A 25,720-nucleotide genomic window follows, 5' to 3' on the forward strand; every position below is an offset into this window, starting at 1 on the left:
ACCATTTACCCACAAAAATTCAAAATTAAAGTATTTTATGTATTTATTTAATACAGCAGGAACTGCATAATACTCACATTATGATGAATGGTTCCTACATCCTCTCAAGTATTAATTCTTTGAGTTACCAACATTCCATTTATACACTTTTAGTTATTTTACAATCTATAATTATGTTATTAAGGACTATACTTAGTTTGTTGTGTTATCAAATACTATGTATTATTTGTTATTTCTAACCACTTTTTTTATCCATTGAGCATCCCCAATAATCCCCATCTACCATAGACCTTCCTAGCCTCTGGTGACCATCCTTTCACTCTCTATCTCCACGAGTTCAGTTGTCTTAATTTTTAACTTCCACAAATATATGAGAATATGTGAAGTTTGTCTTTCGGTTCTGGGATTATTTCAATTAATATAATGAACTCCAGTTTCATCCATGTTGTTGCAAATGAAAAAATCTCATTCTCTTTATGGCATAATATTAATCCATATGCTATATGTACCACATTTTATTTATCCAACATATGTTAATGGGCAGTTAGGATGCTTTCAAATTTTGGCTATTACGAACAGTGCTATAACAAACATGGTAGTGCAAACAACATTTTTTTTGTGGGAGGGAGTACATGCCAGCAGCAGGATTGCTGGATTATACGACAACACTATTATTAGGTTTTGAGGAAACTCTAAACTGTTGTCCATAGTGGTTTTATTAACTTGAGTGCCCACCAACAGGTTATGAGTGTTCTCATTTCTCCATATCCTTCCCAGCATTTGTTTCTGTCTGGCTTTTGGATGAAATCATTTTAAAATCAGATGAGATGATATTTCACTGTAGTTTTGTTTTGCATTGTTCTTATGATCAGTGTTACACAGCACATTTTATATGCCTGTTTGCAATTTGAAAGTCTTATTTTAAGAAATAAATATTGCCTGCTTTTTATTCGGATTACTAGATATTTTTCCTATAGAGTTGTCTGAGATCCTGGTATATTCTGATCAATCCTTTGTCAGATGGGTAGTAATGTCTCTTTCTCTCACACTATGAAAGACATGATGTCCTCATTCACAGGTGCATTCCGGGATATACACACAGTATCAATGGAAAAGCAGTCATTAGGCAGTGAGGCCTTTGACAGCCTCTACCTGATGTCTCTTTTTCGGAGTCTGTATCTCTTAACATAACAACTGGATGTTATTCTGTACTCATTGCTGGCATGCTGTCACTGTTTTGTGTCAAAAATTCATCCACATTTTAATGCAATTAAATTTGTTCCTATTTAGAGGGTCAGTTTTTGAGGTTTGTCATGACCCAGAATGTTATTTTTTTTTTTTTAAGAAAATGGGTCTAGCAATATCTTGCAGGCTGGCCTTGAAATCCTGGGCTTGGGCGATCTTCCCACATTAGCATCCTAACTAGTTGAAAATACAGGCACATGGCACAGTGTCTAACTGATTATTCTTAAATTATGCTATTTCTCATTCTCTCTGCTAAACCAAGTGGATATTGCTCTCGTGGAGCTGTCAGCTTTTCATTAATTACTTACAGTAAAAATATATTATGTGTTTTAGGATAACTTCATGGTAAAAATTATTCACAGTCAACTGCAAATATAGTCACACAATTTCCAGAGTGCTGTATCTCTGTCTTTATGCCATGCATCTTTACCTATAAAAATATAACAGCCTCTGCCTTAGTGCACATGAAATTATTCATATATCTCAAAGTGATACTCCTGCTTTAAGAGCATAAAACTGTTTGGGAATCGTGGACTTAAATAGTCTCATTATGCCTCTCCCCAGAACCTCTGCCATACAAGTGAGCAGGGGTGAGAATAATTGGAGTCCTTCTTGGTTCTTGGTCAATAACGCATGGCATGGAAACTCTGTCTCGTAAGTGAGGGTGGAAGGAGGCAGGCATCCATTACATCACAGACTAGAATTTAGTCTCCACCATAGATATGTGACACCATGGCTTCAACTGAGATCTGAGGGAGAGAAAGCCACATCTTCTTTTCAGATCAGCTCATGGTCATGCTTCTGTCATCCTGAGCTGCAAATGAGAGAGTAATGCTTGTCTCTCAAGCATGGTGGACCCTCACTGCCCTTACTGAGACTTGGTAAATGGTTTAGTCTGTTTCAGCTGCTATAACAGAACTCCATTAAATGGGTGGCTCAGAAATATCATAAACATTGTTTTCTGAATTCTCAAGCCTAAGAAGTTGAAGATCTAGATGCTTTTGAGATCGGTGAGGACCAGCAATTTCTGGTGAGGACCGGCTATTATGTTCATAGGGGTGTAACTGACGGACATATCCAAACAAAAAATTTTGCATGGATGTTCATTTATATTTCCCCAAAACTGCATACATATTGTATTATTCCTGATCAGTTGAGCAATTATAAGGCTTGAATAAGAAACTAAAACCTGCACATTCAGCACACATATCCCTGAAATTAAAGTAAAAAAAAATCTGTAACCAAACTTACAAATAAAGGAGGTAAGAAAATGAGGTCAGAACAGTTAACATTGAGTCCTCACATGAAGGCCATTGGTGGTAAGTTACACAATGGGGCTGCAGTGAGATAGGCTACCAGGTGATCTAATTCTGAACCCCTCAATAACAGCCAACTAGCAATCTCTGGCAGCGGGTATGCTAGAAGTTCCCAGACATGGGAAAACTCTCTTACTCCATAAAACTGCACTGGGGTCGTCTGCAGCCTCTAAGTTCCACAGGAGCAGCTCCTACCCCAGACAAATCTCTGCTCTTTCTCTGGGGTCATGAGAGATGATGCGGAGAAGGTCAGTGATATGGTTTGTTTGTGTCCCCACCCAAATTTCATCTTGAATTGTAACTTCCACAATTCCCACATGTCGTGGAAGGAACCTGTTGGGAGGTGACTGAATTATGGGCATGGGTCTCTCCTGAGCTATTCGCATGATAGTGAATGAGTTTCATGAGATCTGATGGATTAAAAAGGGGAGTTTTCCTTCACGTGCACTCTTCTCTAGTCTGCCACCATGTGAGACGTGCTTTCCACCTTCCACCATAATTGTGAGGCCTCCCAAGCCATGTGGAACTGTAAGTCCAATAAACCTCTTTCTTTTGTGAATTGCCCGGTCTTGGGACCAGCGTGATAACAGACTAATACAGTAAATTGGTACCAGTAGAGTGAGACATTGCCAAAAAGATCACCAAAAATATGGAAGTGACTTTTTAACTGGGTAACGGGCAGAGATTGGAACAGTTTGCAGGGCTCAGAAAAAGACCAGAAAATATGGGATAGTTTGGAACTTCCTAGAGACTTGTTGAATTGCTTTGACAAAAATGCTGATAGTTATATGAACAATAAGGTCTAGCTTGAGGTGGTCTCAGATGGAGATGAGGAACTCATTGGGAAGTGGAGCAAATTGTGGAATTTTGAACTTGAGAGAGATGATTTAGGGTATCTGGCAGAAGAAATTTCTAAGCAGCAAAGAATTCAAAAAGCCACTTGAGTGCTGTTAAAGGCATTCAGTTTTAAAGGGGAAACAGCATAAAAGTTCAGAAAATTTACAACCTGGCAAGGCAGTAGAAAAGAAAATCTTATTTTCTGAGGTGAAATTCAAGCCAGCTGCAGAAAGTTGCATAAGTAATGAGGAGCCAAATGTTAATCCTCAAGACAATGGGGAAAATGTCTCCTGTGAATGTCAGAAGTCTTCATGGCAGCCCCTCCCATCACAGGCCTGGAGGCCTAAGAGGCAAAAGTGGTTTTGTGGTCCAGGCCCAGGGTGCCCGTGCTGTGTGCAGCCTAAGGAGTTGGTGCCCTGTGTCCAGCCACTCCAGCTATGGCTGAAAGACACCAATGTAGGGCTCAGGCCATGGCTTCAGATGGTGCAAACCCCAAGCCTTGGCAGCTTCCACGTGGTGTAGAGCCAGTGAGTGCACAGAAGTCAAGAACTGGTCCTTGAGAACCTCTGCCTGGGTATCAGAAGATATATGAAAACACCTGGGTGTCCAGGCAGAACTTTGCTGCAGCAGTGGGACCCTCATGGAGAACCGCTGCTAGGCCAGTGAGAAAGGGAAATATGCGGTCAGAGCTCCAACACAGAGTCCCTACTGGGGCACTGCATAGTGCAGCTGTGAGAAGAGGGCCGCCATTCTCCAGATCCCAGTATGGCAGATCCACTGACAGCTTGCACCATGTGCCTGGAAAAGGCACATTCACTCAACACCAGCCTGTGAAAGCAGCCAGGAGGGAGGCTGTACCCTGCAAAGCCACAGGGGTGGAGCTGCCCAAGACCATGGGAAACCATCTGTTGCATCAGCATGACCCGGATTTGGGAAATGGAGTCATAGGGGATCATTTTGGAGCTTTAATATTTGACTGCTCTGCTGGATTTTGGACTTGCAGAGGGCCCCTTTGTTTTGGGCAATTTCTGTCATTTGGATGGGTGTGTTTATCCAATGCCAGTACCCCCATTGTTTCTAGGAAGTAACTTGCTTTTGACTTTACAGGTTTATAGGTGGAAGGGACTTGCCTTGTCTCAGATGAGATGTTAGACTGTGGATTTTTGAGTTAATGCTGAAACGAGTTGACTCTGGGGGACTGTAGGAAAGGCATGATTGGTTTTGCAATGTGAGGACATGAGATTTGGGAGGGGCCGTGGAGCAAAATAATATGGTTTGGCTGTGTCCCCACTCAAATCACATCTTGAATTTAACTCCCATAATTCCCAGTGTCATGGTAGGGACCCAGTGGTAGGTCATTGAATTATGGCTGTGGGTTTCTCCAGCACTGTTCATGTAATACTGCATGAGTTTCATGAGATCTGATGATTGTAAAAAGGGAGATCCCTGCACAAGCTCTCTTCTCTTGTCTGCCACCATGTCAGATGTGCCTTTCACCTTCCACCATGATTGTGAGGCCTTTCCAGTCATCTGGAAATGTAAGTCCAATAAAACTCTTTCTATTGTAAACTTCCAAGTCTCTGGTATGTCTTTATTAGCAGTGTGAAAACAGACTAATAGTCAGACATGATCTACTCAAGGCCTCTGCACATGGAGAAAAGCCAGTGAAAGTGGAAAATGTATTTTCTTGATTTATTGAAAAATACCTATAGAAAACACAACTCTGTGCCAGGACATCAAGCAGAATTTAAAAATTATGCAATTGGAATAAATGTGAAAATTACAATCATTTGCAGACACACATCTGTTCATATATCTTTCAATGAAATTAAGTAAATGCCAGTGTTCTGTGTAAAAATCAACAAAGAGTGTGTTGACCCTGAGAATACACCTCTTTCCCTCCCTTTAAAGGCAGGAAAATGCACATGGATCAGGTGTCAAGCTGCTGCTTTCTGACGTCTATGCTATGGCTTGTGCTGAAGCCCAGATCCTGTGATCCACTCTAATGAAAGGAAGGACTCTTTAGTGATTCTGAGGCAGAGTCATTGCTGGAGTCACAGGGGTTCCCCCTTGGGTAATGTTGACTTGTAGTAGACTCAAATATGTTTTACACCTTCCTTGCACAGTACAGAAACCTAAGAATGTTTCACCCAATCCTCCGTCCATCTCTCCTTTACTCAGGGACAGATTTCCACCATATGCCATCAGCTTCTGCAGCCACATGTCACCCCCTGTGCATTTCCTGTCAAAAGAGTGGAAGTACTTCTTATGAAAAATGCATGAAAGCATAATCCAGTCTTGGACTTTCCATCTCAAAAGACCAATAATAACACATATATTTCAGCAAAATTATTTATCCTACGATTTTGACTATATTTGGCAATTGTTTTGGCAAAAAACAAAAATCATGGTGTTGGATAATGAAGATGTAAGAAGGGCCAAGACTATTACAACTTTTTATTGATGACCTGGGGCATAGTAGGGGTAGGTGCTGACCTCAAGATAAGAGGACTGGAACCTCGTTGCAACTGTCTGAGTGTACTCACGCAGGCCTGCCTGGGGTTCCAAGGCTTGCATGGCAAAGCTGTCAGTGCTGTCATCTATAATTCTAGCACCACATTTGAGGGAACAACATACTATAAAGTACATAATGAGAATTAGGGTAAGGAGTGCAATTCGCAGTTTTAAAAGTAAAGATTTGAAAGCATTAGTTTATGGCTTTGTAGCCTACAAATAATTTAGAATTTCGTCCAAACTGCTGAAAAAAAAAAAAAAAACAAGAACAGCAAACAACAGGTGTACTATATTTTTAAAGCATAATTTTTTCTCTCTTGTCCCCATTTTTATTAAAAACAAATCAAGATAGGACTGATTTGTTTGCAAAATAAACTTTAGTCTTATTATTCATGGCCTTATTATTTGCATAAAGCACAATACAAATAATTATTGTTTACACAGGCTTTTAAAATTGGCTTTGGTGGAACTCTGTTCCATAAGGAATCTCAGATAAGACTTTTTTAAAGCCAAGTCCAGCCATGAGTTTTTACCATCAAATACCTGTAAGTCCGGTAAATTATTTTTCCTCTGGGGTCCCAGGAAAACATGGGGTTCTTGGGCCTGTTAGAAAGTGACATTCTTTACTTACCACTGGTCAGGAACCTTGTACAAAGACTGTGTGGACAAGGTACAGGCCAGTTTTCCCAAGGGGCTCTTATTGGCTGTATAAGTCAAGTTCGATTGCTTAAGGTGAAGCACGCCATTACAGTCAAAGCCTTGGTAAAATAACCAGTTTCTCCAATTGTGTCCTGTTGCAAAAAAAAAAAAAAAATCTTACTGCACTTATGCAAAATCATATTGCCATAAGTTAAGGATATTCACAAAGAGTTTCCAAATTCTGGAGAAAGTGGACAGAGAGAAACAAATATTCTCCAAATTTTATGTACAGGACTATACTCAATTGTTAAAAGCTATAAATAGCTCAAAAGAAAAGTTTTCTTGGGCAACATTTTAAGTGAAAAGTCAAAAAAGATAGTCTTCTATTTGATAGTTTTATCTCTATACTATTGTAACCATCTTCAGAGTTTTTAATCAGAAATCTGCATGTAAGAGCACCTGTTAGAGTTTCATAGATGGTTATAAAACCATCACTTAAAGAGAATCAAAACAAGTCGGTAAGGTCAAAACTCAAAGGGAGGAATTGAAGCCACCACTGCAAAGCTGCAACTGAAACAGTGAAAGAGCTGTGACCTAACCCGCTCCATCTTGCCTCAAACCTCCAAGTTGTCCTTGTGCATTCCTGGGTGTAGGCTTACCTAACATCGGGAGGAACTTAGTTTAGTTTATAGTTTAAAACAGAGACAATAACTGCCCTTTCCCAAAACAAATCTCCTTCGTCCTGGGGACTAGACTGCCTTTGGGGAACTAACGAATTAGCCAAAATATTAGAAATTATGTTTTAAGAGTCATGCAGCTGGTGGCTACAAATTCTAACCCTTCCTAGTTTGCTCCTGGGGATAAAATGACTATTATAAAGCCTAAGATCAATGCTTTAGATATTTTACAGACTCTGCACTTGATGGATCAGCTGGCATCACCCAGATCAATAAACTGGCTCATCTGATCTTGTGGCCCCCTCCTAGGAACTGACTCAGCACAAGACACCTTCAGCTCCCTATGATTTTATCTCTGACCTGACCAATCAGTACTCGTGACTCACTGGCTGCCCCCAACCCACCAAGCTATCCTTAAAAAATCCCATTCTTGAATGCTTGGCGAGACTCATTTCAGTAACAATAAAACTCTGGTTTCCAATAAATAAATAAATAAATAAATAAATGTCATGGCAACAATCAATTTTATGTGTCCCCTTGACTCATAGAGTCATTTATTCAGTTACACACTAACCTAGGTGTTGCACTGATCCTATAATATAAGTGTTAGTAAAGCCTGCCATCATTTTTTTCCTAAGTCAGGAAGATTGTCCTAGATAACCTAGGTGGGGCTGATTCTATCAGAGCATAAGAGATGACGATGGGACTCCATGGAGGATGACAGTGTAGATCTTCCCAGAAATTCCAACTCCATTGACCTGAAACCCTGTAGGATTTGCCTAGCCAGACCCTCCAATTGCTGTCACCCAGAGCTCACAGCACAATAGAGTGTCCGTCCTTAGCTCTCCCCAAAGTCACAGATGAAGGAGGAAATTCTGTGACAGTGTGAGAAACAGAAGATCAGCTCTACATCAGTATCTCATTTGAGAAAGCTACCATTATCCCCTCAGTGACTAATGTCCACTTCATTTCCCAAATGCCTCCATGCACAGAAGACAGCAGGCAGGTCCAGGCAATGGTAAGAGGGAAAGTCCCCTCAGCCTCCCCAGGTCTCACAGGAGCCACAGCCTGGGCCACACCTGAGTTCCAGGTAACAGGCCTGAGCCCTGAGATTTAGACCACAGAAAACACACTCTCTGTTTTCTGGGAACGGAAGAAAAGGGAACTATGAGAATGAAGTGTAGAGAGAAGAAAAATTGATTAGCAAGTAAGGGCCAGCTGGATCAGTTCTGAGTCAGATGTGCACAGTTTTGCCAGAGGAGGGAGAACAGCTGTAAAAACTGTCAGGATTTAAGGACCCTCCCATGGGTGAGACTCCCTCTTGGCCCCAGTCTGAATCCCAAACCTATTCTAATCAGAGATTTCCACGGAGGTCTCTGCCCTGAGCCTGACTGGAAAACACTCCCAGGTTCCACTGGGCTTCTTCAGGACACTGATCAATGTGACCAAGGCAGGGTCATTTCTGCCCCCAAGGTGACACTCGGGCTTCTGCAGGGGTGAGGATGGGTCTTCCTCTTACAAAAAACAAAACAAAACAAACAAACAAAAAACAAATATATGAGGGAAGTTTAGCAGTCACAGACATCAAATGTTAGTACAGAATTGCAAATGTAGAGAAGTTCCCTCGGGTAATTTGGTAACAAGGCAGCCCCAGATCAAGACAGGAAACCCATCCCTTGTACCACCTGCACTTGCCCCTGGGGTCAGCCCAGTGCACAGTGTCCCAGGCTTTCCCTGGTTGTCCCAGGTACCCTGAAGGGAGGTTTGTGTCTGGGCTCACACTGACTTCTCCTTACCGTATCTCTCACAGAGTAATATGCAGCTGCATCCTCTGCCCTCAGTCTGTTCATTTGCAGATACAGTGAGTTTTTGGTATTGTCTCTGGAAATGGTGAATCGGCCCTTCACAGAGTCTGCGTAGTATATGGTACTACCACTACCACTAATAACTGAGACCCACTGCAGACCCTTCCCTGGAGCCTGGGGGACCCAGTGTGTGCTATGGCTACTGAAGGTGAATCCAGAGGCTGCACAGGAGAGTCTCAGGGACACCCAGGCTTTGTCAAGTTTCCTCCAGACTCTACCGGCTGCATCTCACACTGGACACCTGCAAAAACAGAGACATCCTGGTAAGAAACTGCTACACATATCCACTGTTTCTCTCACTTATGTCCATTCACACTCAATATCTCTAGTTCTCCATAAATCACCTTTTAAAATAGCAGCAAGGAAAACCCACCTCAGCCCCAACTCCATGGTGAATCCTCTATGTTCAGTGTTGACCAAGCAGAAACACCTGGGAATCCCGGGGCTGAGGCTCCTCTGCCAGAGCTGCAGGGTCAGGGTTTAGCTGGTTTTCATCAGCATGGGGAGGGCCCTATTTGCGTGTCTCCTGCTACACAGAGAGCTCTGGGGTGGGAACCCTGAGGAGACGGCAGACCCCAGATAAAATGACAGGGCCCCGCAGGAGTTGGGTGACAATTATGGTGTTTGGAAAATACACTGTCTTATTATGAAAATGTGTTGTGATAAACATTTTGCACTATTATATTTTTACATATTTGTGTAAATTATGTTCTGTAGAAGTCAATGGTTTCTCCATTTACAGATGTGAAATAAACCCACACATGGAGGAGGGGCTGTGTGTGTCTCATGTCTGAGATGAATGAGCCCTGGTAGCTTGGCCTGTGCTCCACATCAGTGGCCCCAGTTACTCCCTGAACCAACTCCAGGTAAGAATTGGACATGCCTAGTGTGCTTTGTGGAACCCACTTCCTGTATTGAGAACTTGAGTGATTTTTGTGGCACTCTAGCATTCACCTAAAAATAAGGAGAGAACTAGGGTTCAGGAGGTAAATTCTCATATATTTCTGACTTTTAATGGATATTTTGTATCTTTATACCACCGCTTTTGGTCTAATTTTTCATTTGTTTGCTTTCAATAAATTTTGTGAGTGTTAATTGGCAGATAATACACTTCACGTATTTAAAGTGTAGAATTGATAAACATGATGTAAGCGTCATCATTACCGAGGTGGACAAGTGAGTTCCCCTCAACATTTTCTCTTGTTCTTCTGTATATTTCCACCTTTCCCCTTCCTTTATTCTATCCTTTTCCCAGGTAACTACTCATCTTTTGTATATTACTTTAGATTTTTTTCATTTGAAATAAATTACATAAATGGAGTAATATAGTACATATTCTTATTTGTCTGGCTTATTTTGCTCGGCATAAATACTTAGATACTTTTCCTTGTTGTTCTGTGTACCAGAAATAGATTTATTATAAATGTTGAGTAGTGTTCCAGTGAAAACATTTACCAGAATTTGTTTCTCTATTAGGCAGCTGAAAAATGTTTGGATTCTTTTATTATTCTGGATCTCACTAAAAAATATGCTGTTAAGCTTAAAAATGTACATAGATGAGAAATATATATATACACACACATATTTATTTATTTATTTATTTATTTATTTATTTTTAGAGACAGAGTCTCACTTTGTCACCCAGGCTGGAGTGCAGTGGCGCGATCTCAGCTCACTGCAAGCTCCACCTCCCGGGTTCACGCCATTCTCCTGCCTCAGCCTCCCAAGTAGGTGGGACTACTGGTGCGCACCACCATGCCCAGCTAATTTTTTATATTTTTAGTAGAGACGGGGTTTCACCATGTTAGCCAAGATGGTCTCGATCTCCTGACCTCGTGATCCACCCACCTCGGCCTCACAAAGTGCTGGGATTACAGGCATAAGCCACCACGCCCGGCCCATATATTCATTCTTACAACAATAGTATCAACAATAACAGATAAACAGAAAAGATGGAAGTTTGCAAATTTTACTTAATGCTTCAGATAATTGAGGGTTGAAAACAAACAAAATATTTGAAATCTAGGGAGAGGCAAGTTCCTGTAGAGAGTAATGAAGCCAGAGTATGAAACTCCCTGAGGCAGAGTCTGTCATATAAAATGTAGGCTATTGGAAGATGAAGAACAAATATACACTGGATTGCTTGAAGTCGAGTGTGTTAAGCATGTTACAGTGAGAGATTCTAAGGGACCTCATACTGGCGAGTTGCCCTAATCTCTTGAATCATTTACCCCTGCAAAACATCTTCCTTTCCCATAGTATCTGTCTGGGAGAGAATGAGCTCACACTTCTGAAATGCATCCAGACCCAGTTCTCTGATCCCCACTACAAAACTAAGATATTACCCTGCAGGAACAAGCCATGAAAATCAGCATCCTAGGGCACTGGTGCAGCCCCTTATGAATTGAGGTGTGAACAGAGGTTCCCATCAAATCTCTATTGAGAAGCAGCTCCCCTCACTTTCTTACGGAATCAGAGCTTTAATCTGCAGGTCATGGCAGCAGATCTGGAAGATGGGGACACCAACAGAGATTATGAGAGCTGTGGGAGGGAACAACTGGGGAAAACAAGAGGAATCTACCCCAGGGGAAGAGGCAAGAACACACAGACCAGCATCTCATCTGGAGGAGGGTTGGGAACACTTGGAAAGTCAGCTCACACTCAGGATCACGATGATTTTCTGGAAATATGACCCCATGAGAGGTCAGAGACGATTCCTTTAGTATAATGTCTTCCACCAATTTCACAATTGGCAATTAAATATAACACTTTAATCCACCTTAAGAATCTGAAAGACATTCTCTGTAGAATGGAATGATTGTGTATGAATCATGCCATGAAACTGTCTTCACAGTGACTGGACTTGCCTGTTGATTTTGACATGGTGACCATGATGTTGATGACGAAGATGACATTCTCAGAAAAATAACCCAGGTTCAAAGATCTAACTGCAGAGTCATATTTATGTTTGTTTTACTTCGGGACAGAAAGGGCATGAGGTCTAAATAACGTAATAAATGGTCTCCTGCGGGTTGGATGCTGTTAAGCAAAACAAGACAACCTGACGTGGCGGTCACAGGCTCCCTGGCTGGTTCCTCGCTGCATCTGCTCCTCACTGAGGCTCTGTCTTGTGTGAGTTCTGAGCATCTCCTGCGGGTCCTCTGGTGCCCATCCAGCCCAGGTAAAGGAGGGCTGGGGGTTCTGTTTCTCAGGTGCTCAGTCCTGTGCCTGGCTCCAGTTCAGGAGCTCAGCCTGTCCTGTGTGCTGAAGCTTTTACCTCTCCCATGCAACCTTGCCTGTACACTGAGCTTCTTCACAGCAAAGTGACAGGGTCAGCTTCACAGACATCGCTGCAGGCCATTTTCAGCAAATCTAATTTTAGTTTGACTATATAATTCAGCAATCATGTTCATTGTGGTGTAAGTGACTGACATATCCACACACACAAACACACATGCACACACACACACACACACCCCCCCAAACTGCATGGACATTCATTTACATTTCCCCCAAACTGGACACATTTTGTATTATTCCTGATAAGTTCAGAAAGTTCTGAGGTTTTAATCATAAACTAAACATAACATTTTCCATAAACAAAATTAGAAATGAGTAAGATGAGAAAATCGGGTCAGAAAAATCAAGATTGAGTTATTACCTGCAGTCTAATGGTGGTGAGTTACATAATGGAGCTGCTATGAGACAGGCTTCCAAGTGCTCTAATTCTTAACCCCTCAATTACAGCTGACCAGCAATCTCCTAGAGTGAGGAAGCTAGAGGTTCCCCACACGGGAAAGCTCTCTGACTCCATAAAACTTCACTGGGCTTCTCTGCAGGCTCAGAGGCGTGCAGACTCCTACCCTAGATTCTACAGTCAGGCAAATCTCTGCTCTTTCCCAGGGGACACAAGAGATAGTGTGGATAAGGGCCAGATGTGCTCTACTCAAGGTCTCTGCACATGGAGAAAAACCAGTGAATGTGGAAAATGCATCATCTCGATCCTTTGAACAATCCCTGTGAAAAACTGAACTCTGTGTCAGGACGTCATGCAGGATTAAGAAATAATGCAACTGAAGGAAATGTGAAAATTACAATTGTTTGCAGGTGCACACTTGTTCCTATATTTTCCAATAAAAATACAGCAAAAGCAGGTGTTCTCTATAAAAATTCACAAACAGTGTGCTGACCCTGAGAATGCACCTCCCTCCCTCCACATACAGGGAGCAAAATGCAGGTGGATCAGGTTCCCAGCAGCTGCTTTCTGACATCTGTGGCATGGCGTGTGCTGAGGCCCATGTCCTGTGGTCTACTCTAATGAAAGGACTGACTCCACAGTGATTCCTAAGAAGAGCCCTTTCTTGGAGTCACAGGGATCCCCTGAGAGGTAGCACTGACTTACACGAGACTCAGTTATCTTTTGCAGCTTCCTTGCATGGCACAAAAATATAGGAACCTTCCTCCCAATCCTCCCTCCCTCTCTCCTCCAGTCAGGGACAAGCTTCCATCATACGCCATTAGCTTCCCAGCCTCATTCCACTCCCTGTGCATTTTCGCTCAAAGGGGTGAATGTACTTCTTATAAAAATGCAGGGAAACTTCATTCCACCTTGGGGTTTTCTGCTTAGAACACAAATAATAGCACAGATATTAGGAGAAAGGGGTCCCAATTTGGGGAAAATCCACAGAGTAAAATGAAAACAAGTTTCTTATGCAAGTAAAATAATGAGACTGGCTACACCAGAGGTGGAGCAGCAGTATGGGCTGCTGATTGTCCATTTTATGGTTATTTCTTGATTATATGTTAAACAATGGATGGATTATTCATGAGTCCTCCAGGCAATTCCTGAGGCTGAGTGTTCCTCCCCTCCTTTTTAAACCACACAGGGAAACTTCATGATGTTGCCTGGACATCTGTAAACTGTCTTGGCGCTGGAGGGAGTGTTTTTTAGCATGTTAATGCATTATAATTAGAGTATAATGAACAGTGAGGACAAACTGAGGTCACTTTAGTCACTGTCTTGCTTTTGGAGGGCTTTGCCCAGCTTCTTTACTGTAAGATTTATCTGCCAGGCCTTTACGACCTGGACCTGTGCAGGCCTCCTATCTCATCCTGTGACTAACTTACTGCATCAACTTACTAGGAATCCAGCCCAGCAGGTCTCGGTCTTATTTTTCCTAGCCCCTATTCAAGATGAAGTTGTTCCAGTTCCAAAGCCTCTGACACACACACAAAAATGTAGCAAAAGTATTTATAATATGAGCATGATTATATTGCCAAATATAAAATATCATAACGACAACAATCAATTTTACCTGTCATCTTGACTAGACCACAGTCTCAGCTACTCAATCACACACTAGCTTAGGTGTTGCTCCCATGGCATGATACAGGTGTTAGGAGAGCTTGCCATTATGTTTTCCTAAGTCATGAAGAGTGTTCTAGCTAAACTAGGTGGGGCTGATTCAATCACAGCATAACAGAAGATGATGGGACTCCACGGTGGATGGCAGATGCAGGTCTTCCCAGGAATTCCAGCCTGTCTTTCCTGAGGTCCAGAAGTATTGACCTTAGGCTGCCTAGCCAGACCCTACAATTACTGTTACCCAGAGCTCACCCACAATGGACTATCCATCATCAACTCTCCTCAAAGTTATAGGTGAGGGTCCAAACTCTGTGACAGTGTGAGAAGCACAAGTTCAGCTCTACATCAATATCCAATTGGAGAAAACTAGTATTATTCCCTTAATGACTAATGTCCACTTCATTTCCCAAGTGCCTCCATGCACAGAAGACAACAGAAGAGTCCAGACAACGGTGAGTGAGAAAGTCTCCTCAGCCTACCCAGGTCCTGCAGACCTGAGCCCTGGGATTTTGACTACAGAAAACACATCGTCTGTTTTCAGGGAAGAGAAGAAAGCGAACTGTGAGAATCAAACCTACAGAGAAGCAAAATGGATTAGCAGAAAGAGGGTCAACCGAATCAGTCTGAGTTTACAAGACAAGGGGGGATAGCTGTGAAAACCATCAGGCTTTAAGGACCCCGACCCTGGGTGAGCCTGTCTCTTGGCTCCCATCAGAGCTCAAAGCCCGTTCTAATCAGAGATTCCCATGGAGGTCTCTGCCCTGAGTCTAATTGGAAAACACTCTCCAGGTTTCCCTGGGATTCCTCAGGACTCTTATCCTGTTGACCACGAAAGGATTATTTCTGCCCCCAAAGTGACACCCTGGCTTCTGTGGAGCTGAGGATATGTACTCCTGTTGCAAAAAAAAACAAAGAAACAAAAAGGACAAAAAAAGTATTGCATTTAGAGACATCAAATGTTAGTACAGAATTGTAAATCTGGAGAAGTTCCTGGGGAAATTTGACAACGAGGCAGCCCCAGACCGCGACAGGAAGCCAGCCCTCAGCGGCACCTGCACCTGCCCTGGAGACAGCCCCGTGCTCAGTGTCCTGTCGCCCCCTGGTGGTCCTGGGAACCCCTGCAGGGAGGTTTGTGTCTGGGCTCACACTGACTTCCCCTCACTGTGTCTCTCGTACAGTAATACACAGCCGTGTCCTCGGCTCTCAGGCTGTTCATTTGCAGATACAGTGAGTTCTTGGCGTTGTCTCTGGAGATGGTGAATCGGCCCTTCACAGAGTCCGCATAGTATTTCTCACTTCCATCTTTCTTTATGTTGGCCACCCACTCCAGCCCCTTCCCCGGAGCCTGGCGGACCCAGCTCATCCAATAGCTACTGAAGGTGAATCCAGAGGCTGCACAGGAGAGTGTCAGGGATCCCCCAGGCTGGACCAAGCCTCCCCCAGACTCCACCAGCTGCACCTCACACTGGACACCTGCAAACAAAGAGATCCTGGTCAGAAACTGCCACACAAATCCACTGTTTCTCACGCTCATATCCACACACACTCAATCTTCCTAGTTTTCCATGAATCACCTTCTAAAATAGCAACAAGGAAAACCCAGCTCAGCCCCAACTCCATGGTGAGTCCTCTGTGCTCAGTGCTGATCACCAAGTGGAAATGCCTTGGAGTCCAGGGCTAAGGCTCCTCTCTGAGATCTGCAGGGTCAGGGTTGGGTTGGTTTTCATCAGTAGAGGGAGGGCCCTATTTGCATGTCTCCTACTATATAAGAAGCTCTAGTGGGACGCTGGAGGAGTAGGCTGTACCCAGATAAGAAGACGGTGCTTTGCAGAAGTTTGCTGACAATGATGGTATTTGGAAAATATGCTGTCTTATGAAATTGTGCTTTGATAAACACTTTGCCCTGATCACCCTATTTCATTTTTTTTAAAATGTGTAAATTATGCTCTGTAGGAATCAGTATTTTCTCCTTTTACAGAAGTGGAAGTAAACCCACAAGTGGAGGGGGATCTGTATGCATCCAGGAGCTCATGTCTGGGATGAGTGAATGCTGGTGTCTGGCCCTGTGCTCCTCATCACTGGCTCTGACATCCCCCTAAACCAACTCCAGGACAAACCTGGATGTGCCTGGTGTGGTTTTCAGAAGACACTTTCTGTAATAAGAGCATGGGTGGTTTTGCTGCTGTTCTGTGTGTCAGGCATTTATTTATTATAAATCATGGGTAGTATTCCAGTGAACACATTTACCATCATTTGTTTTTCTATTAAGCAGCTTAACAATATTTGCATTTTCTATGACTCTGGGTCTTACCAAAAAACCTGCAACTCAGCTTCAAAATGTACATAGATGAGGAGTATATTTTACTTATTGTTTTACAACATCAACAATAACAGATAAACACAGGAGATGGAATTTTGCCAATTTTAAAAAATACCTTAAATACTTGAGGTTTTAAGATAATCATCAAATCCAAAATTTAGGGAGAGACAAGTTCTTGCAGAGAGTAAAAAGGCAAGGGTATGAGTTGAACTGAGGCAGAGTCTGGCATATAAAAATGTAGGCTATTATAAGAGAAAAAAATACATAGATACCGAATTGGTGAAGTCAAGTGTGGTAAATGTATTGTAGCATGAATTTCTCAGGGACCACATACTGAAGGGCTTTCCTATCCCTTGAAACCATTTTCCCAAAAATGGGGACAGTCACAAAAATCTTTTGTCCCAATGTGTCTGTCTGGGAGAGAAAAAGAGCCCACACTCTGAAATGCATTCAGGCCCACCTCCTTAATCCCCATTGCAGAACTAAGAAATTACTCTGCAGGAGCAAGCCACCAAAGCCAGGATCTTAGGGGCACTGGGGCCATCCCTTAGGAACTGAGATTGAAAAAGAGGTCTTTACCTAAGTTCCATTGAGAAGTATCTCCCCTCCTTCTTATTTAATCAGAGCCTTAATCTCTAGGTCAGGTCATCAACTCTGGAAGGTGATAACACCAAAAGAGAACACTGGAGCTGTGGGAGGGAACAACTGCGGAAAACAAGAGGACTCCACAGCAGGGAAAAGAGCAAGAACACACAGACCAACAGCTCATCTGGCAGAAGTTCAGAAACACTGGAAAGGTCACACCCAGACTCGGGCTCCCAATGCCTTCGTAGAAATATGGACCCATGAAAGGTCAGAAAATCTCCATTTATTCTATTGCCTGCCACCAATTTCACAATTGTCAGTTGAATATAACATCTTAACCCCCCTGAAGGAACTGAAGGAGATTCTCTGGAGGAGGGAACAAGGTGAAGAGACAAAGACAAGCAGGAAAGAAAAACAAAGTATCACTGGAGGATCTGAAATCTCTGGTGGACACAGAAGAACAGACTTCAACTATGACATCCACAGCAAAAGTAAATGTCAAATGTAGCTCTGAGAAGATTCAAACATTTCCACATTAAAGGCCTGGCAAAAATAAAGCATGGTCAAATACAGGCAGAAAATGCATAAAATGAAATAATAAGCCAATATAAACTGTCCAACCTAAAATATCCGGCTATCAACAATGATTACATATATTAATGAGAAATACCAAAGTTATAATAAACAAATGATCAGAATGAGACTTGTATATGATATGGATCTTAGAACTACCTAATTAAACGAGATATATAAAGTAACTATAACTCATATGTAAAAATCTATTAAGGAAACTGTATACATAATGAAGGACTAGATAGGGAACTGAGAGTTGAAAATACTAAGAAAAAATCAAATGGTAATGCACAAGAAATCAAAAGCAATGCAGTATAAACATTGAGTAAGCTTTGGGCACACCCCTCAGTAGAGCTGGCTCACCTTTTAAATGAAACCACTCACTTAAAATACCACTAGAAATTTTACAAAGTAAAGTGCAAGGAAAAGAGAGTGAAGAAAGTAAACATTAATATTAAAAAGTATTGTATATATACATTTTAAATCTGAAAGGAGAAATTGTAGATACAGAGACAGTATTTGAAAGAAATAATGGCTAAGAATGTTCCCAGTTTTGTGAAAGACACTGAACTACAGATCCTATAATCACAGAGAACCTCAAGCAGAGTAAACAAAAATAGACACAGACACCCACACCACACATCCACCATGGACAGAGTGGTGCGCAAGGAAAAAGTCACACATCACACACCACGTAAACATTTCCTCAACTTTATAGTTTTTACTTAGTTGTTTTAAAATTATTTGAATTTATGGTATTAAGTAGAAGTCTAAAATTAAAATATATCATTCTATGCATAAGTCTGTCTATTCTTACCATGATCAAATACACGGTTTGGTTCAAATGAATGTAACCACGTTGTTAGGAAATTCACATCTCAAAGAAAAATGGTATTTATTCCTGGCTTTGTGTTGAAGCATTTGTAATGTATGCAAATAAAATCTGTTTTAATTAAAGGATTTTTTAAAGGTAGCACATAATAACTGTATGGGGTACAGTGTGATATTTCTATGCATGTGTGCCATGTGGTATGATTAAATCAAAACAATGAACAAATTCATCAGCTTAGACACTAACATTTCTTTTTGTTGGTAACATACAAATTTCTGTCTTCTGGCTACTTGTAAACATAAAATGTGCACTATATTGTTAACAGTAGTCACCCTACTGCACTGTAGATCACTAGAGCACATCCCTCCTGTCTGCCTGTAAATTATACCTTTGTTAACAAACCTCTTATTGTCTCTCAGTCTCCTCCCATTCCTGGCATCTCATAACCACTACTCTATTATTTACTTCTAGAAGATCAACTTTTTAAAATTTCCACATAACACTGAGAAAATGCTGTATTTATTTTTCTGTGTCTGTCTTGTTTCACTCAACATGATGGTGTCCAGTTCCATCCATGTTGCTTCTAACAGCAGAATTTCATTTTTAAGACTGAACAATATTCCATTGTGTAAATATAACACATTTTATTTATCCATTCATCTGTTGATGGACACATATGTTGATGTCATATGTTAGCTACGGTGGATAGTGCTGCAGTAAACATGGGTGTACATGTATCTCTTCAATATTAGTTTTTTACTTTAATGATTTAAATAGATACATACTCAGCAGTTGGATTGTGAATTATATGGTAGTTCTATTTTTTCCCACGATGGCTTCACTAATTTCCATTTCCACCAATGGTCTATAAGAGTTTCCCTTTCTATGAATCCTGGCCAGCTCCTGTTTTATTTATTTATTTATTTAGATTTTCTGACTCTCAAGCAAAGATGAAGGATGAAAAGACATCTCATTGTGAATGTGCATTTTCCTGAATATTAGTGTTTTCTAGCAATATATGTACGTATATATATGAATATATCTATCTATCTATCTATCATCAATCTATCTGCCCTTTTTCTTTTCTTCTTTTGAGAAATATGTATTAATGTTATTCATCCATTATTAGTCACATTATTATTTGCAGTTGGGTTGAGTTTATTTTATATGCTTGATAGTAATCCCTTGTCATATGAATGGTTTTCAATATTGTCTATCTTCTGCAGGTTGCCTCTTAACTCAATTGTTTCCTTCACTGTGAAGGAGCTGAACTCTCTTGATAGAACCTGGACAGGTGGGCTGAGGTCCCAATGCTGTGGGACATTGGAGGGGAGGAGCTGGACCCAATATCCAGAACCAAGTGAGCTTTTACTCACCATGTGGTTTCTGAGTTTATGGTTTGAGCAGATGCAGAAGAGTTTGTCACAGCTTTCTGGGGGATAAAGAATTTGAAGAGAGAATGATATAACTCATTAGTCAAGTAAACAAAAATGTCAGTTTTCCATATGTTCTTGTGAGTGGGGGTAGCTCAGCAGTGTGTGTTCATCCCCAGAAAAGAGAAAATTACGTCTGCTGTGAAAAGAATGCATAGCTTGTGACATATGTGGTTGTTATGTAACAACTGAGCTTGGATATTAGGTCATGTTATAATGCTAGTGGGAAGACTCAGTAGAAGAAAAAGTGTCATAGCAACAAGAAATGAAGCATCAAAGATTTAAATAAAAGGGTTTTTGAATATCACTAGTAATGAATATGCCGAGAAAAATCAATTACCATAATAGAATAATAATTCGTGACTGCCCATAGGATTCATGCTGAGATGATATAAAATTTCCATTAAATGGCTCATCACCACCCTCATAAAATGGTTCAGACAAGAAATTCAGAACAGTGTGACCTTACAGCCAGTGGAGGCCAAACCTTTGAGGAGAGGGAGAGTCTATGTTGGAATTGTGAGAAGTAGAAACCTGAACTCTGCAGAGAAGCAGCAGTGATCAAAGGCAGTGCTGAGTCCACTTGAGTTTAATGGTGAACACAGTAAAGATGGGTTTCTCTGCCCTCATTGAGTTTTCGTTCTCAACACTCTCTTGGAAGCTCAGTTGTGGACATTGGGAATCTTCCTAAAACTCAATCATGGCAAGCAATTTTTCACTGAAGAAAGAGGTAACAACAGGGGGGTAAATAAATTTAGATTGTAAAAATTAGTTATTGAAACCTCAATGTAAGTCTCTAGTAATTTAAATCATAAAATGTTCAGCCTCATCAATGGAGTCCTCTTATCTTGTCAGAGATGAGTGTCCATGTGGGCACGTCGTGCAGTCATGGAGGCCGGGGAGATGGTCTGTCCGGGCTTTCCTGGTCCTTCAGAGGAGAAGTGCAGAGTCGTCTCCTCCCCTGCTCACACCAGTTTTCGTATCTGTGTGTGACCCTTGAGCATGTCATTTCCATGTGCTTGCATAATAGGAGTCAAATGGGGCATGAAGCTGACATGCTGGTTGTATCAGTGTATAATTGGGCAAAGAAACTGCCTGCATACATGAACTCTTGCATTATCCAGGCCTGGAGCCTCTCACATCTACGCTTTGCATTTTATTAATGATTTCCTGTGTTGTTTAGTCAGTTAAAATGTTCTTTTTAACTTTATTGTCAAATAGCTTTACATAATAATCTAGAGGCATAATAAACTAGAGGCATAAAGATTATGTCTCACATAATAATCTAGAGTCATAAAGATTAAAGAATAACTTAAAACTTTTTAAAGAACAACTCACCAAGTTCCAGTTGAAGTCATAGTTAGTTTGTGGTGATACTGAGACAGGGAGAAGCATGGCTGGAAACTATGACTGTGCTCGTAAATGCTTCATGTTAACGGGGAAGACACTGTACACCCAAGAGATTTAGACACTCCCACTGAGAACCTCTACCTAATATTATTTGTTATGAATCACACCTCAATAATAAAACTCTAGGTTGATGACAAAATTGCTGTTACTAATGTAAGATTTCCTTTAGAACAGTCCTCTATCTCATGTAAAATCAGCCCAGATGGCAGAAGTGATTGTATTTATTAGAACTGTCAATTTGTCAAATTAGGAAATAAACATGTTTTAGGGCAGTGCATGGCTTTGGGATGCTTTGTTTAAAAAAAAAAAAAGCATCCCATATATTCTGGAAAATCCAGCAAAATGGGCAAGTTAGGGAACTTTTGGAAGCACTCCTTTTCCCCAGATTCCTGGCAAATATAAAGGTGGAAGTCAACGCAAAAAGAGGTAACACTGAAACTAAGAAAACTACCATACCAGATCATATCCTCAAAAGATAAAGCTACTGAGAGAGTCACAGTTGTTATCAAAAATATCAATGCTTAGCTGCTGATCTTAAATAAAAATGAATTAAAATGCATAGTTACTGTATTTGCTTAGATAATTTGTGCCAGATCATTTCAGATATGTATTTGTTGCATTTCAACTCTACAATTTATAGAAAAATTGGTTACCAGATTAAATAAGCACTTTGCCATTTGGACACTTTTAGGTAAACTTTCCTCAATTTCCACCCTTAAGGGGATATGAATGTCTTTTATTTATCATCTGTCTGTGTTCTCCGTGTCTTCCAATAATTCCTTGACAAAAGGCTACAGCCCTTTCAGTTGATTAAAAGCTTCTGTATTTTGTGTTTTTAGCCTGAGACCTGCCAGGTTTTGCATGAACTGAGTGAAGCACACCCATGAAAGGAGCTACTGTAAAATGATTCTGTGAGGCAGGGCTGGTACTAAAGTACAACACTGTTATAACCTCCCACAATCTTCCACATAAGCTTGAAGAATGGTATTCTTACATTAAAATTATCACAATTTTAAGAAACCCTTGAACTCCCTTGTCTACATGTACTCCCACCAGCATTGTGGCATTATGGTCCTCTGTCTCAAGGATGCATCTGTTATTTTCCTATGACTTGGTAGCTGGAAAAAAACACATTTGGAAATCTTACCTCCAGTACTAGCCTTTGACCTATTGTATTTGGATGAGGCAGAACACTCAAAGAGATTCATGTATTATGCTCACTCCTATCAGCAAAAGATTAAAGCTGCCATTCCAGCTGTGTTTTTAACAGCCTTTTACTATCTTTAGGCAGGAAAATTTATACACTGGAAAAAATTTAGAGAAAAACTTCCCTTGAAACACTGGAAGGAAGCTTGTTAGATATTTTTGTCAACACAGCAGTAAAACTCCACAGAGTCAGTCTTAGGGATTATGTTTTACAACGTGAATAAGGAATTAAAAATTCCACACAATTGGAACGCTACTCCCACAGAGGGGATTTTGACCTATTTAATTTATATACCAACCTTCACTTAAAGGCACTCTTCTATGGTTTTCCAAACTTAAGCAAATCTCTGTAACCTGCTGAAGTCTCCTCAGTGCACTTTGTCTCTAGATAGCCACACAGGCAAAAGCAAATTTTGTGTATTTGTGCATGAGTGATCTGGACACACCCTTGGTATTTTAACTGAATTTCATGGAAACATGATCACTGACTGTGAACTCATATTTAATGGCATTCAAAAATGCATCACCCTTGTGATGTGGTGGAAATTGGTGCCTGTGAGAAATATGCTGATGCTTCACTTGAACAAGTTCTAGACCCCTCCCTTGACTTCATGGTTCCTCACTCGGTACAGATGTGTCTATGAGCAAAACCCAACACTGATACAGATATCCAGCACTTTCTTCTCTTGAGAAAATTATTTTTTCTCTTTCTAGGCCTGACTCTCTCTCTCTCTCTGTCTTGCCTTTTCATTATGATTTTTGCCGTATCATTCTGAAACCTGCCAACAGTATGCATCTTGAGTCATGCCAATTTCAAGCCTCAAAAAGAAAAAGGTGCAAACTCATAATTTCCTGAACAAGGTTAGAAAACTTCCTGCATTTCCACCAGATCCATTAGAGACTCCCAATGAGAATCATGGTCAAACGTTATTTGTTTCTGGATTATACCTCAAAACCGAAACTGCTTTTTTAATGTTTACTCCATTTGTGTTTCCACTATGGGCAAAGTAGTATGAAGATTCCTAAATAAATTTAAATTCCAGAATAAATTTAAAATAGAATTGGCAAATCCTCTTCTGGGTATGTTCTAAAGAAGATAAAATCACCACCTCATGAAGGCATGTCCCCTCCCATGTTCTTTGCAGCTCTATTCACAATAGCCAAGATATGAAAGCACCTCAGTGTCTGTAGGTGGACAAATGGATAGAGAAAATGTAATCTATGTATGCAATAGAATATTATTCAGCCATAAAACCCAATATTCTATCATTTCCTATAATATGAATGGAACTGGAAGTCATTATGTTAAGATAAATAAGCCAAGAAAAGAGAGACAAATATTGCATCTTCTTATTTTACGTCAAAACTAAAACACTGGATCTCCTGAAGATAGAGAGTAGACTGTTGCTTACCAGAATCCTGGATGGATAGAAGAGAGAAGGAGAAAAGGTGAGGTTGATTACTGAACACAAATATACATTTATAGGGGAGAAATAAGACCTAAATGTTTGATAGATCAGTAAGGTCACTATAGTTAACAATAATCTAGTGTACAACATTAAAATAGCGAGAAGAGAGTCATTCAAATGTTCTTAGCATAAGGAAAAGATACGTTTTTATTGTGACAGGTATATAAATCTTGCACTAATCTTTACACATGTATGAATGTATCAATATATTACATGTTCCCATAAAATAGGTATATCTATTATATGCCAATAAAATAAATAAATCATTTCCATTGCATGATTTTACAAAAGTGTTTTTAAAAAGCTCCAATTTATATAAAAATACAAAATACTTCAAATAGCCAAAGTAACTTTGGGCATAAATAACAAAGCTGAATATATCACAATCTATAATTTCAAAATCAAATCTATATAAATCAAAACAGTATAATGTTGACGTTTAAACAGACATAAAATCCAATGGAACATTATAGACAACCTGGAAATCAACCCATTTCTTCCCAATAAACTGATCTTTGACAAGTTCCCAAGACACACAATAGAGAAAGGTCAGTCTCTTCAACAAGTGGTGTGAAAAATGGGCATCCATATGCGGAAGAAATAAATAGAACTCACCTCACACAATACATAGAAATCAGCTAAAAATGGATTCAAGACTTACACAAAGAAGCGAATATGTGGTACAAAGGTATCCATCTATGGTTTGGAACAAAATGTAAATTAGTACTGCCATTATGAAAAACAGCATGAAGATTACTCAGTGAACTGAATATAGAGCATTCCCACTTCTGAGCGTACATCTAGAGAAAGTAAAGTGAGTGTGACAAATACATGTTCACTGTGAAGTTATTCATAATTGTCTAGATAAGGAAAATGAATCAATGTCCATCTATGAATGAACAGATAAAATGTGGCTAATACTTACATAAAATTGAATATTATTCAGCCTCTAAAAACAAAGAAATTCTTATATTTGCAACAAATAGAGAACATTATGCTAAGTGGAATAAGCCAGACACAGAAAGACAAAAGCTGAGTGATCTCATTTATATATAGAATCTAAAATATAAAATATTCAAGTTCTTGGAAGCAGAGTAGAATAGTAGTTCGCAGGGGCTAGGAGGAGGAAAAAATTGGGTAATATTGGTCAAAGGGTAAAAACTTTCAGTTATGCAGGTTGATATGGTTTGGCTCCGTGTTCCAACTCAAATCACATGCCAGATTGTAGTCCCTACATGTTGAAGGAAGGGCCTAATATAAAGTGATCGGGTCATGGGGTGGTCTTTCTCTTTACTGTTCTCATGATAAAGTTCTCAAGAGATCTGATGGTTTAAAAGTGTGGCACCGCCCTGCTCACTTGCTCTCACTCTGCTGCCACCATGTGAAGAAGATTCTTGCTTCCCCTTCACCTTCCACCATCATTGTGTGTCCTGA

The 25,720-nt window shown here is 40.5% G+C and overlaps 1 pseudogene; it reads right to left on the reverse strand.

Annotated features, from left to right (window-relative positions):
• Positions 1-14,893: 14,893 nt before the first annotated feature.
• On the reverse strand, positions 14,894-16,141 carry LOC100982958 (immunoglobulin heavy variable 3-7-like; annotated as a pseudogene).
• Between the last annotated feature and the right edge of the window lie 9,579 nt (positions 16,142-25,720).

The sequence above is a fragment of the Pan paniscus genome, chromosome 15 (assembly GCF_029289425.2).
Source record: "Pan paniscus chromosome 15, NHGRI_mPanPan1-v2.0_pri, whole genome shotgun sequence".
NCBI classification, from domain to species: Eukaryota; Metazoa; Chordata; class Mammalia; order Primates; family Hominidae; genus Pan; species Pan paniscus.